This window comes from Octopus sinensis, linkage group LG25 (genome assembly GCF_006345805.1).
Source record: "Octopus sinensis linkage group LG25, ASM634580v1, whole genome shotgun sequence".
NCBI lineage: Eukaryota > Metazoa > Mollusca > Cephalopoda > Octopoda > Octopodidae > Octopus > Octopus sinensis.
In genome coordinates, this window is record NC_043021.1 from 16850239 (window position 1) to 16862741 (window position 12503).

A 12503-nucleotide genomic window follows, 5' to 3' on the forward strand; every position below is an offset into this window, starting at 1 on the left:
AAACCACAAAAACTTAGGTGAACCTTTACGATTACAGACGTCGAAATTTGAAGGTGATTTCTGGCGGCTTTGGCGATCAGATTCGTTCAAAACACGTGGGAAACCATCGGAAAAACACAAATTACGCCCCTAAAGTAAGACGGATGTAATAGCTATTTCATACCATTTGATTCTGTCTCCTAAAGCGTTCGTGTCGATGTGTGGCCGGGTTCGATACTAGCCTAATATCATCTTTTATCTTTTACTTGTTTCAGTCATTAGACTGCGGCCACGCTGGGGCACCCCCTTGAAGAACTTTGGAGTCGAATGAATCAACACCATTGCTTTTTTCTCTCTTTTTTTTAAAGCCTGGTATTTATTTTATCGTTCTCTTTTGCCGAAATGCTAATTTACAGGGACGAAAACACACCAACACCGGTTGTGTATGTATGTATGAACTGTATATATATATATATATATATATGTGTGTGTGTGTGTGTGTGTGTGTGTGTGTAGTGTGTGTTTGTCTTATACATACGAGTGACTTCTTTCAGTTTCCTTCTACCAAAAGCCACTCACAAGGCTTGGGTCGGTCTGGGGCTATAGTACAAGACACACACGCCCACGTTGCCACGCAGTGAGATTGAACCTGGAGCCATGTAACGGGGGAAACAAATTTCGTACCACACAGCCACGCCTGGGCAAGTTTCCAGTAAATTTTTTCCCCATTACATCAGTCTCGCTTTGGTGAATGCGGCATTCTTAAAAAACGAATGGTTTCTGACGGCTTTGGTGATCAGATTCGCTCAAAACATGTCAAAAATAGCTCAGGGAAAAAACGTAGTCCTCACCTTCAAATCACGAAGATTACAACAGCAAATTTATTTATTTATCTATTTATTTATTACAAATTAATAGATGAAAAGTCACGATGTTTTAAAGTATGAAATGTTTTAGAAATTTTTTTGAAATTTCCACCAATCAGATGCAGCCATTCTCGACACGCCGGAAGTTGGAACTGCCATATGTTCTTTTATACCAATAAAGACCCACCTGGTAGCTAGATCAGATAAAAGAAAAATTTATATATACGTATAACTATGGAGAACATATGGCAGTTCCACTTTAAGCGTGTTGAGATTGGCCGCAGCTGATTGGCTGAATTTTTTTTAAAATAAATTTTGAATATCTAAAGCTTCATAACTTGCTTATTCTCAAGTTCTGCAAAAAATAGTTGTGATTTTCTAAATTAATATTATTAACTTTCTTAAGGAGGCAAACTGGCAGAAACGTTAGCACGCTGGGCGAAATGCGTAGCAGTATTTCGTCTGCCGTTACGTTCTGAGTTCAAATTCTGCCGAGGTCGACTTTGCCTTTCATCCTTTCGGGGTCGATTAAATAAGTACCAGTTATGCACTGGGTCGATGTAATCGACTTAATCCCTTGGTCTGTTCTTGTTTGTCCCCTCTGTGTTTAGCCCCTTGTGGGCAATAAAGAAATAAGAAACGTTAGCACGCTGGGCGAAATGCTTAGCGGTATTTCGTCTGCCGTTACGTTCTGAGTTCAAATTCCGCCGTGGTCGACTTTGCCTTTCATCATTTCGGGGTCGATAAATTAAGTACCAGTTACGCACTGGGATCGATATCTGTCCTTGTTTGTCCCCTCTGTGTTTAGCCCCTTGTGGGTAGTAAAGAAATAATTATTTTCTTTTATTCTTTATTTGTTTCAGTCATTAGACTGCGGCCATCCTGGGGCACCGCTTTGAAGAATTTCTAGTCGAATAAAAAAATAAATCCTTTTTTTACTGCTGGTGCTTATATTCTATCGGTCGCTTTTGCCGAACCGCTAACTTAGGAGGACGTAAACCTACCAACACCGGTTGTGAAGCCGTGGTGGAGAACAAACAAACGCAATGGGCGATCTTACGATATTGGTACACGACGCCATTCACCTATACAACTTTCTCCTCGTGACAAATAAAGAAGGTGAAAAAGAGGGTGAATGACGCCGACACTCTCTGTAGACCAATACCGAAGGAACGCCACACAAAGCAAAATTTCAAGAAAATCGGAAGAGATAGTTCAAACGGTCACACAAGCAGCGTCGTTCATTGCCTACAGGCGAGCTGGCTGAATCGTTAGCACGCCGGACAAAAACGCTTAGCGACATTTCGTCTGTGTTCACGTTCTGAGTTCAAATTCCGCAAAGGTCGACTTAAGCCTTTCATCCATTCGGAATCAATAAAAATAAATACAACGGTTGAAATTGCTGGTCTAGAACCCAAAATTTGAAAGCAATAATTTGCGAGAATAAGTCGTAGAAAATCTGCCTCAATAAACGGTGACGGTGTGTGTGTGTGTGTGTGTATACAATTTAGTCTGGCTAGTAATAAGGCGATTTCGCTATTACTAAGCTTTTGGATTTCCACGAACCACATGTTTTGTTACGACGTAAGCTTATTTCCTCAATGGTTTTTCCTGAAATTCATTCAAGCCCCGTTTGGACAAATGATAGATTTAAACGGTTTAACACCACCTTAAATGGCTACTTTCAATTTCCGTCAACCAAATTCGGTAAATTTTTTTACTATTACACGCGTCACGTGAGACGGGAGTGATAGTAAAAACAATAATTAAATTTTACAGGAAAAAGGAGCGGAATTAGGGGGTGAAAACGTACAAGGTTAAATTCTTTGACGGAAAGAAACAACCGCCTCAAATTCCTTGTTCTTTCCTGTTTCTGTGAGGTAGTCATGGTGGCTATTCCCTAAGTCCACCGATTAGAAATGACACCCGCCTCGTGAGACTGACGGGTAAAGTTCACTCACAGCAGATAACAATTGCCGAAGGTGCCACGCAGTGGGACTGAACTCGAAACTACTAGGTTGAGAAGCGAGTTATGCCTGTTCTTATACTAAATAAAACTGATGAAAGCCAGTAACATGAAAAAAAAAAAAAACAGTCCTTTCTTTTGTTTACAAACTATTGGTTTATAATAAAACAATGCCGGAGCTTGGATAATGGATGATGAGTCAGGACCATAGCAAACTAGATCTGCTTGATACAGACTGCTGTTGTTTAGAAAACAAAAATATATTTGATTGAAATTTTAATTTCATTGACAAAAACAGACTGTTCCATAAAGTTTACGCTTTTTGTTGCCATTTAGTTAAACGAGCATTATTTACGTTAAGTATGAATATTCAGAAAGGTTCAGACATTATCGAGAATACATTTCGTCTGTTACAAATAAAACATGTCGGCCGGTCTTCCATTATTTCTGTTTAAGAAGTGTCTCATAAAAGCAGACGACACGAGGAGGGGGAAGATAGAGAGACATGAATGAATAACTAAATGAATAAATAAATGATGTATTCGTCATTAAGGTTTGTTAGTTTATCAGTTTAGTTTGAGATAGTACTTCCTTCTTTGCGGTGACAAACCTCTTCATCATCGTCATTAGCGTCGTTACTTGATTCTCGGCGTTGTTCTCAGCACAATATGGCTGGCTACACAAAATTGCTAATGGTCACGGGATTAATTAGAAAAGAATTTAAATGACACATAACTAAAATGAGAGGGTTTTTTTAGAAAGGCCAATCATTCCATTACCAACAGCTTTCACTTTCATTTGTTACACTGAAATTTGTCATAAAATTTCCTTGTTATATATATGTATATGAGTATATATTATCATTTTCTTATTTCTTTACTGCCCACAAGGGGCTAAACACAGAGAGGACAAACAAGGACAGATAAACGGATTAAGTCGATTGTAAGGCGGCGAGCTGGCAGAACCGTTAGCACGCCGGGCGAAATGCACAGCTGTATTTCGTCTGCCGTTACGTTCTGAGTTCAAATTCCGCCGAGGTCGACTTTGCCTTTCATCCTTTCGGGGTCGATAAATTAAGTACCAGTTACGCATTGGGGTCGATGTAATCGACTTAATCCGTTTGTCTGTCCTTGTTTGTCCTCTCTGTGTTTAGCCCCTTGTGGGTAGTAAAGAAATAGGATTAAGTCGATTATATCGACCCCAGTGCGTAACTGGTACTTAATTTATCGACCCCGAAAGAATGAAAGGCAAAGTCGACCTCGGCGGAATTTGAACTCAGAACGTAGCGGCAGACGAAATACCTATTTCTTTATTACCCACAAGGGGCTAAACATAGAGGGGGTAAACAAGGACAGATAAACGGATTAAGTCGACTAAATCGACCCCAGTGCGTAACTGGTACTTATTTAATCGACCCAGAAAGGATGAACGGCAAAGTCGACCTCGGCGGAATTTGAACTCAGAACGTAGCGGCAGACGAAATACCGCTAAGCATTTCGCCCGATGTGCTAACGTTTCTGCCAGCTCGCCGCCTTTTGAGTATATATTATCAATTTCTGTTAACTTCTCAACACCTACCATAAAGCCACCTCCCTCTCTAGTACACTCGCCCCACTCCGGCCACCACTTAGACGAAGCAGATCTTTTCGTCTTGCGAGTTACATGGTGACCTCACCAGTGCTGGTGCCACGTGTCACGACAAACGCACCCAGTACACTCTACAAAGTAGTTGGCACTTGGAAGGGCTTCCACCTGGAGATTGGAGAAATGATGACCGTCTTCCTGATCGTTGGATCCTGTTGAATTGTCCAACCCATGACAGCGTGGAAGACGGATATCACATTTAATGTCCGTCTTCCATGAGAATGAGCGATGGCTAAAGATGGCGGGCGGATGGGAGAATGGAGGCGAATGTGGTAAATGGTGAACAAGGGCGGAAAGGTGGTGGTCGAAGAATATGAGTTGGAGGGAAGGCAAAGGAGAGGTGGTGATGACTGACACTACAGAATGTGTGAAAAACAGTAGCAGCAGGATAATAATAATGATAATAATAATAATAATAATAATCCTTTCTACTATAGGCACAAGGTCTTGAAATTTTGGGGAAAGGGATTAAGTAGATTACATCAACCCCCAGTGTTTCAATGGTACTTGATTTATCGACTCCGAAAGGATGTATGTTTGTGTAGGTGTGTGGGGTAATGTTAAGGCTCGTGGCTTGGTGGTTACAGTATTTCCTTGAGCAAGACTCTTAACGTCATGTTGCTCCAGTCCACTCAGCCGGCAAAAATGAGTGGTACTTGTAATTCAAAGGGGGCCAGCCTTGCCACATTCTGTGTCACGCTGAATCTCCCTGAGAATTACGTTAAGGGCACGCGAATCTGTGGAATACTCACCCACTTGCATGTTAATTTCACGAGCAGGCTATTCCGTTGATCGGATCAACTGTAACCCTTGTCGTCATGACCGACGGAATGCCAGTTATAGGGAGTGTGTGTGTGTGTGTGTGTGTGTGTGTGTGTGTGTGTGTGTGTGTGTGTGTGTGTGTGCACTTGTGAGTATGTATGTAGTTATTTATGTACAGATGTATAGAAGAGGTTATAATTCAACTGTATCCTCGTTAAGTACATCTGTCCGTTCATACTCATCCAGTGTATGTATGCAGATGTTTCATCTTAAATGTCTCTCATCTTTTCGATATCGATGCTATGTCTTTTCGTCCGACGTCACTTCATCGAACGCCTTTTGCTCCGACGCCTTTTCGTCCGATGATTCTTTTTTAAACAATGACAAACCCTATCGATAAAATTCTCAATGATTCTTTGGTTTTGATGTTCACCTCATTTTCTAAAGAGTTTATTAAAAACTGGGCAAAATGTCGTTGGACAAAAACAAAATCATGGGACAAAAAAGACGTCGGACCAAAAGACGTGGACGAAGTGACGTTGGACAAAGGGACATCGGACGAAAAGTCGGGTCGTGCACAGTATCACAGTATCGACCAGACAATCAGATGCTGTTATACACCGCTGGTCACAATGCGCTTCTAATTCTGTCTTGGTTGCCCCTTCTTTTCCAGCTTGACCCAAATTGCTTAATCAAATCGTTTTCCCATCATCGTGGAGGCCTTCTGAGTGGTCTTTCTTAATCTCTTGGATACCACTCAGCAACTGCATGGCTCCACCTGTTGTCCACGAACCTTATACAAGCAAGTGTATTAGTTTGACGCTCGGGAAAGTGAGAAAGTTTTTTCATGTTTCGAGCCTACGCTCTTCAACAGAAAGGAATACGAGAAAATACAGAGAGAGAGAATGAAAAAGAAACTTGTGGATTTGGCGGTCAAGCATGGCGATGAGCTTCTTTCAGTTTCTGTCTACCAAATCCACTCACAAGGCTTTGGTCAGCTCGAGGCTACAGTAGAAGACACTTGCCCAAGGTGCCATGCAGTAGGACTGAACCTGGAACCATGTAGTTGGGAAGCAAGCTTCTTACCACACGGCCACTCCTGAATATATGTGCGTGTGTGTCTTTGTGTTTGTGTACCCACCACCACCACCACCACCGTTTAACCGGTGTTGGTGTGTTTACATCCCCGTAAGCTAGCGGTTCGGCAAAAGAGACCAACAGAATAGGTATTATACTTTAAAAAGAAAAAATAGTCCTGGGGTCGATTTGTTCGACTAAAACCCTTCAAGGTGGTGCTCCAGGATGGCCGCAGTCAAATGACTGAAACAAGGAAAAGAATAAAAGAAAAAAAAAGTATAAATTACGATTGCAGCGTGTGTGTGTGTGTGTATGTGTGTCTATGTGTGTGTATGTGTGTGCGTGTGTGTGTTTGCCGTAGTAACTTTCTTTCACTCATACATAACCACCCTCTTTCTCTGTCTCTCTATCTGTCTCTCTCTCTCTCTCTCTCTCTTCCTTCCTCTCTCCATTAAATACGAAAAAAACAACTAAATTAAAAGAAAAAAAATATAAAGAAGAATAAAGAAATAAATCAACTTCAGTCAGCGTTGCTGACGACTTCCACTTAATTCACCGTTAGAGTGAAACTTGAGGAGGAAGAGGAAAGAGAGGGAGGGATGGACGAAGGAGTGAGTGAGTGAGGAAAGAGGGGGGGGCAAGTTTTGAAGTGGAGAGGGAAAGTGTATCAAAAGGAAAGAGAGAGAGAGAGAGAGAAAGATGAAAGGAAGAGAGACTGAGAGCGAGAAAGAAAAGAAGGAAAGAAAGTAACAAAAGCAGGGGAGAGAGAGAGAGGAGAAAGGAAAGGAATGGGAGAGGGAGAAGAGAGAAACAAGAGAGTGATAAAGGAAAAAAACGAAAAGAGAGAGAAAGCGAGAGAGGGATAGGAGGGAGGAAAGAGGGGAAACAAGTTTGAAGTGGGAAGTGAAAGAGAAGCAAAGAGAGAGGGAGGAAGATAGAAAGGGGATAGGGAATAGAAAAGGGAGAAAGAGACAGGGAGGGAGGGATGAAATAGTGTAAAATATAAGGAGAAACATGGTAGGAGGAGAGAAAGTGAGGGGAAAGTAAGAGGAAGGGCGGAGAGACAAATTTCAAATCTGTAAAAAAAAAATCTCATCTCACACACATACACGCTAACATATGCATACATAGAGAAACACATATACATACATTAATACATGCATACACGCACAGAAAGACTAACACATACTCAGACATACAAATATACACACATATATATATATATATATATATATATATATACACACACACACAAATGTAGTGATGAAACATCGAAAGTAAACGGAAATATTTTATGCCGGAAAAACTTTTTTGAAAGTATCGTGGATATAAACTTAAAGGTGTATAAAAGTGTGTGCATGAACGTATGTGTGTATGTGTTTCTACACACATGTATGTATGTATGTATGCATTAAGGCCATTCCCTGTTACATTTACAACTTGAAAAGAGCCAAGTTATCTCTCAACATGCAAAGTTATCTGATCGAAGTTATTTGATATCGATGTCTTTAATGATTTAAACGCCAGTTTGATTATTAACATTAGGAAAACAGTCGCGTCTTCAAGACACACACACACACTATATATGAAGTGTATATATATATATATATATATATATATTTATATATATATATGTATGTATATATATATATATATAATCTGAAGTTGAAACTCTATCCAAACTTGTTTCTTACTTAAAGTTTCAGATTTCTTAAATATATTATGCCATTCATATACACACATCCATACATACGTACACACATATGTAACAAAAGGTAAATATATACCATATTAACCCCCACATACATACATACATACATACATACATACATACATACATACATACATACATACATGCATACATGCATACATACATACATACATACATGCATGCACACACAGCATTGTCATGTAAGCCGAAGACTGGTGCTTTGGATAAATTATTTGCTCATAGCATCTTCCTGGCAACAAACATAGGTTAATTCTCCTTCAAGAGTCTTTCACTTTACTGAAAGGCCGAACAGAATTTCTTTATCCCTCGTTCTTTCTTTCTTTCATTCGTTCTCATTCTTTCTCCTTTTTACTTTCTCCGTCGCTTTTATTTCTTACTTTCTCTTTCTTCTTCTCTTCCTCTTTCTTTCTTTCTTTCTCTCGGTCTTTCACGTTTTCTCCGTCTTTCTTTTACTTTCTCTCTGTTACTCTTACGCCTTTTCTTTCTCCCTTGGACTCTTTCTCTCTTACTTTCTTTTTCTCTCTCTCTCTCACAATTTTTCTTTCTTTCTCTCCGTTATTCTTACAATCTTTCTTTACTCTCTTCATCGAAACTCGTGTGTGTGTGTGTGTGTGTTGGTCTTAATACAACAAACTTGACTTTCTCGAATTCAAATTGCCTTTCATCCTTTCGGGGTCGATAAAATAAAGTACCAGTCCAGTCCAGTACTGAGGTCGATGTAAATCGACTGACCCCCGCCTCCCAAAAACTTCAGGCGTCGTACTTATTAATAATAAAAACCATTAATTAATTATGAATTAAAATAAAAAGTCCATCTTCAATAATTAATTTCGGAAACTGCAAACATAAACGACGATAAATAATAACACAAGCATCCTTAAACCACCCAAAATGGAGAATCTTGATTCGGGACACTAAATTTAATAATAGCAACGAAAATCGCCTTCATTTACACACTATATAATCTTTAAAAGAAAAAAAAGACACCATAAGGATCTTTTCAGTTTACGAAAATGAAAAGATCCCACCATAAAAATATATAAAGGAACCAATGAAGGTTACTCGGTATGCTAAAAAAAGCAGTCAGATCGCCCTTAATGTAGACACAACAGTTATAAGTTCGGCTTGCTTTAAATAACAGCCAAATCGCCCTAAAGTACACACAACTGTTTTAAGTTATGCGGGCCGCTCGGCTTGCTAAAAATAGCAGTCATATCGCCCTCGAATCATACATACGCTTTAAAAGTTATGCAGGTCGTTCGGTTTGCTAAAAATAACAGGCAGATTGCCCTCAAACCACACACAACAGTTTTAAAAAGAAACAAAACAACAACAAAAAAGAAGATATTGGCTATTGCAGTCTTAGACACACTATTTCTGAATGTTTTTCATTGCAGAACAGTTCTTGGAATTAGTATCTTTGATAATAAGTTTTGAAACTAGTTAGGAAGTTATGGATGGTGGAGCAGGGGTAAGACGTCAGGCCAAAAAAATGTGCTGCGATAGTTTGTTTGTTTTTTCCTTACTTTTTCACATCTATATTTACGTTCTAAGTTCAAACCCGGTTGGGGTCAACCTTGCCTGTTACTGTCACGGGATAAAGTATTAAAGTCGATATTATCGACTTGGTATGTCCTTCACCCAAATATTTGTGATCTCATGCTTCTAGTGAAAATAACAATACAGCAAATATATCGAGTTGTTTACGTTTTGAGTTCAAATCCTACAGAGACCGACTCTGCTTTTCTACCTCCCAGGGTTGCTATAACGGATTAATAAATAGCCCAGTAAGGTCCTAAGAGCATTGTAATTTGATTACAATACCCTTTAAGAATCCAAAGTCTTGTACTGGTGTGCTGAGGGAGTAACCTAATTCGGCTATAATATCCTTTTAAAATCTGGGGGTCTGTTCTGAAGCACAAGGGGTCACCTAATCTGGCTAACACCCTTTAAAAGCTAGAGGTATTATACTGTAGTTCAGAAGTGCGTGGGGGAGGTGTGCTTAATTCGGTTATGATACCCTTTTCAAAATCTGAGGTCTTGTGCTACAATACCTAAGGGTCACCTAAATCGGTTAAAATGCCCTTTAAAAGTCCAGAGTCTGGTGTTGTATGTCAGTTGTATTATAAGCTATTATTGGAACCGTTTAAATACGAATGGAGAAATATAAATTTGAGGCTGTTTTCATTCAGCTGAACTTTTATAAACTGTTGTAGGGTTAGCTTTAGCAGCCTCTCTTTCTTTCTCTCTCTCTCTCTCTTTCTTGCTATATACATACATATCTATATAAATATATATACACACACATATATATATATATAGAGAGAGAGAGAGAGAAATAGATAGATAGATAGATAGATAGATAGATAGATGATAGATAGATATATAGATAGATAGATAGATAGATAGATAGATGATAGATAGATAGATAGATAGATAGATATGCCTTTCTTTCATAATTCGCCATCGCTCTCGAGCAGGGCTATATCTATGATCAGACATCCCAACCGTGACCATCACACCTTTATTCCCTTTCTCTCTCTCTCTCTCTCTCTCTCTCATTCTCTTATCTATGCGTGTGTATGTGTGTTTAGTAAACCTACATCAAAGGCGTTCCAGCTGTGATCACTAACCTGGTTTTTTATTTATTTATTCAGTAGACCTTTTGTGTGTGTGTGTGTGTGTGTTTTTAAAGGAATACATTATCCAGTGTACGTTTATTTCCTTCCTTTTATTATTTATTTATTTATTTATTTATTGCAGACATTGGGGAGCGCTTTGGGGGAATATTTTGCTGACATTTCTAGCAGATCAAGTGTACACACGTGTGTATGTGTGCGTACGTATATGTATTATATATGCTTGTGTGTGAGTGCACGGCGTCTCTGAGTATGTGTTTAAGTATTTGCGTGCTGTTGTAAAGTATGTGTTTGAGTGTGTGTGTGTGTGTGTGTGTGTACGTACATGGCGCCTGTGTAGTATATGTATGAGTTGTGTGTGTATTTATAAATGTATGCGTGTGTATTTGCGTGTCGTCTGTTTGGAGTGTTTGTATGAGATTTGTGTGTATGTGTTCAGGGAGGTGTATGTGTGTAAGTGTTTGTATTGTGTGTAGTGTGTGCAAAAAGTGAAAAGATCCAAAGTGTGTCTAGTGTATGAGGTGTGTATGTATGTGTATATGTATCTATGTGCATAATGTTGTATGTAGTGTGTGTGCGTGTGTGCATAAGGCATGTGTACGAGTTGTGTGTATGTGTTACTTTGAATGTATTAGTGTGTGTGTGTGTGTGTTACTTTGAATGTATTAGTGTGTGTGTGTGTGTATGTGTTACTTTGAATGTATTAGTGTGTGTGTGTGTGTGTGTGTTTGTGTTACTTTGAATGTATTAGTGTGTGTGTGTGTGTATGTGTTACTTTGAATGTATTAGTGTGTGTGTGTGTGTTACTTTGAATGTATTAGTGTGTGTGTATGCTTGTAAGCATATGTGTGTATGTATAAGTCTGTCTGAGTTTGTGTGTGTGTGTTACTTGGAATGTATTACTGCGTGTGTGTGTGTGTATGTGTTACTTTGAATATATTAGTGTGTGTGTGGTTGTAAGCATATGTGTGTGTATATATAAGTCTGTCTGAGTTTGTGTGTGTGTGTTACTTTGAATGTATTACTGTGTGTGTGTGTGTGTTTGTGTTACTTTGAATGTATTAGTGTGTGTGTATGCTTGTAAGCATATGTGTGTATGTATAAGCCTGTCTGAGTTCGTGTGTGTGTGCCATAGGATGAAGACGGCAGCTTTCTCATCACTTCCTAACGTGATAGACAGAAAAACTAAGAAAAAAACCTTCGGACGAAAATTTTTTTAAAGTCAGCAATTAAAGATTAATAATAATGCCAATAATGACAGTAATAATTATTACATAACACGTAATAATGATAAATATATATAATACAAATAAGTATTTCGTATATAACGACAGGGAGAGAAGGGTTTTTTTTTGGATTTAACGGACGACGGGTATCAAAAGTTAGTTCGGTCTCAATAACTTTGAAAGGCAAAGCGAAAGCTCTCATCATCCTGAAAGGAAAACAATGAGAGGGAGTAGGAGGATGAGGAAGAGGAGAAACAGATGCGGGAGGAGGAGGAGTGAAGGAGAGAAAAACCGGGGATGTTCGTATGAAAATCCGAAATTTCCGAAACGGAACGATGAAAACCTTGGCTCTTTTTTTTTTTTTTTTGTTATTCAGCATCTTTTAATCGTCTTTTCTTTTCCTAATTTACTTTCATTCTTTCTTTCTCTCTTTTTTTAAATTTTTTTTTCCCTGTATTAGCGTCATCTTATATTTGTTGTTTCTAATTTTGACCGTTTTTTCCTCTCTTTTTCTCATTGTCCCTTTTTCTTTTCCTTTCTCACCTTACTTTTCGAAATCCCCTTCTCTCTTTCCCCCATACGTATCTTTCTTTCACTCTCTCTCCCTCTCCC

General features: G+C 39.0%; 1 long non-coding RNA gene across 1 annotated transcript in view; it reads right to left on the bottom strand.

Moving 5' to 3' along the window:
* Positions 1-2125: 2125 nt before the first annotated feature.
* Positions 2126-12503, bottom strand: part of LOC118767861 — a 31545-nt gene continuing 21167 nt past the window's right edge. The window contains exon 3 of the long non-coding RNA XR_005003766.1: positions 2126-2137. This is a non-coding gene — a long non-coding RNA (uncharacterized LOC118767861). The remainder of the gene's footprint in view (positions 2138-12503) is intronic.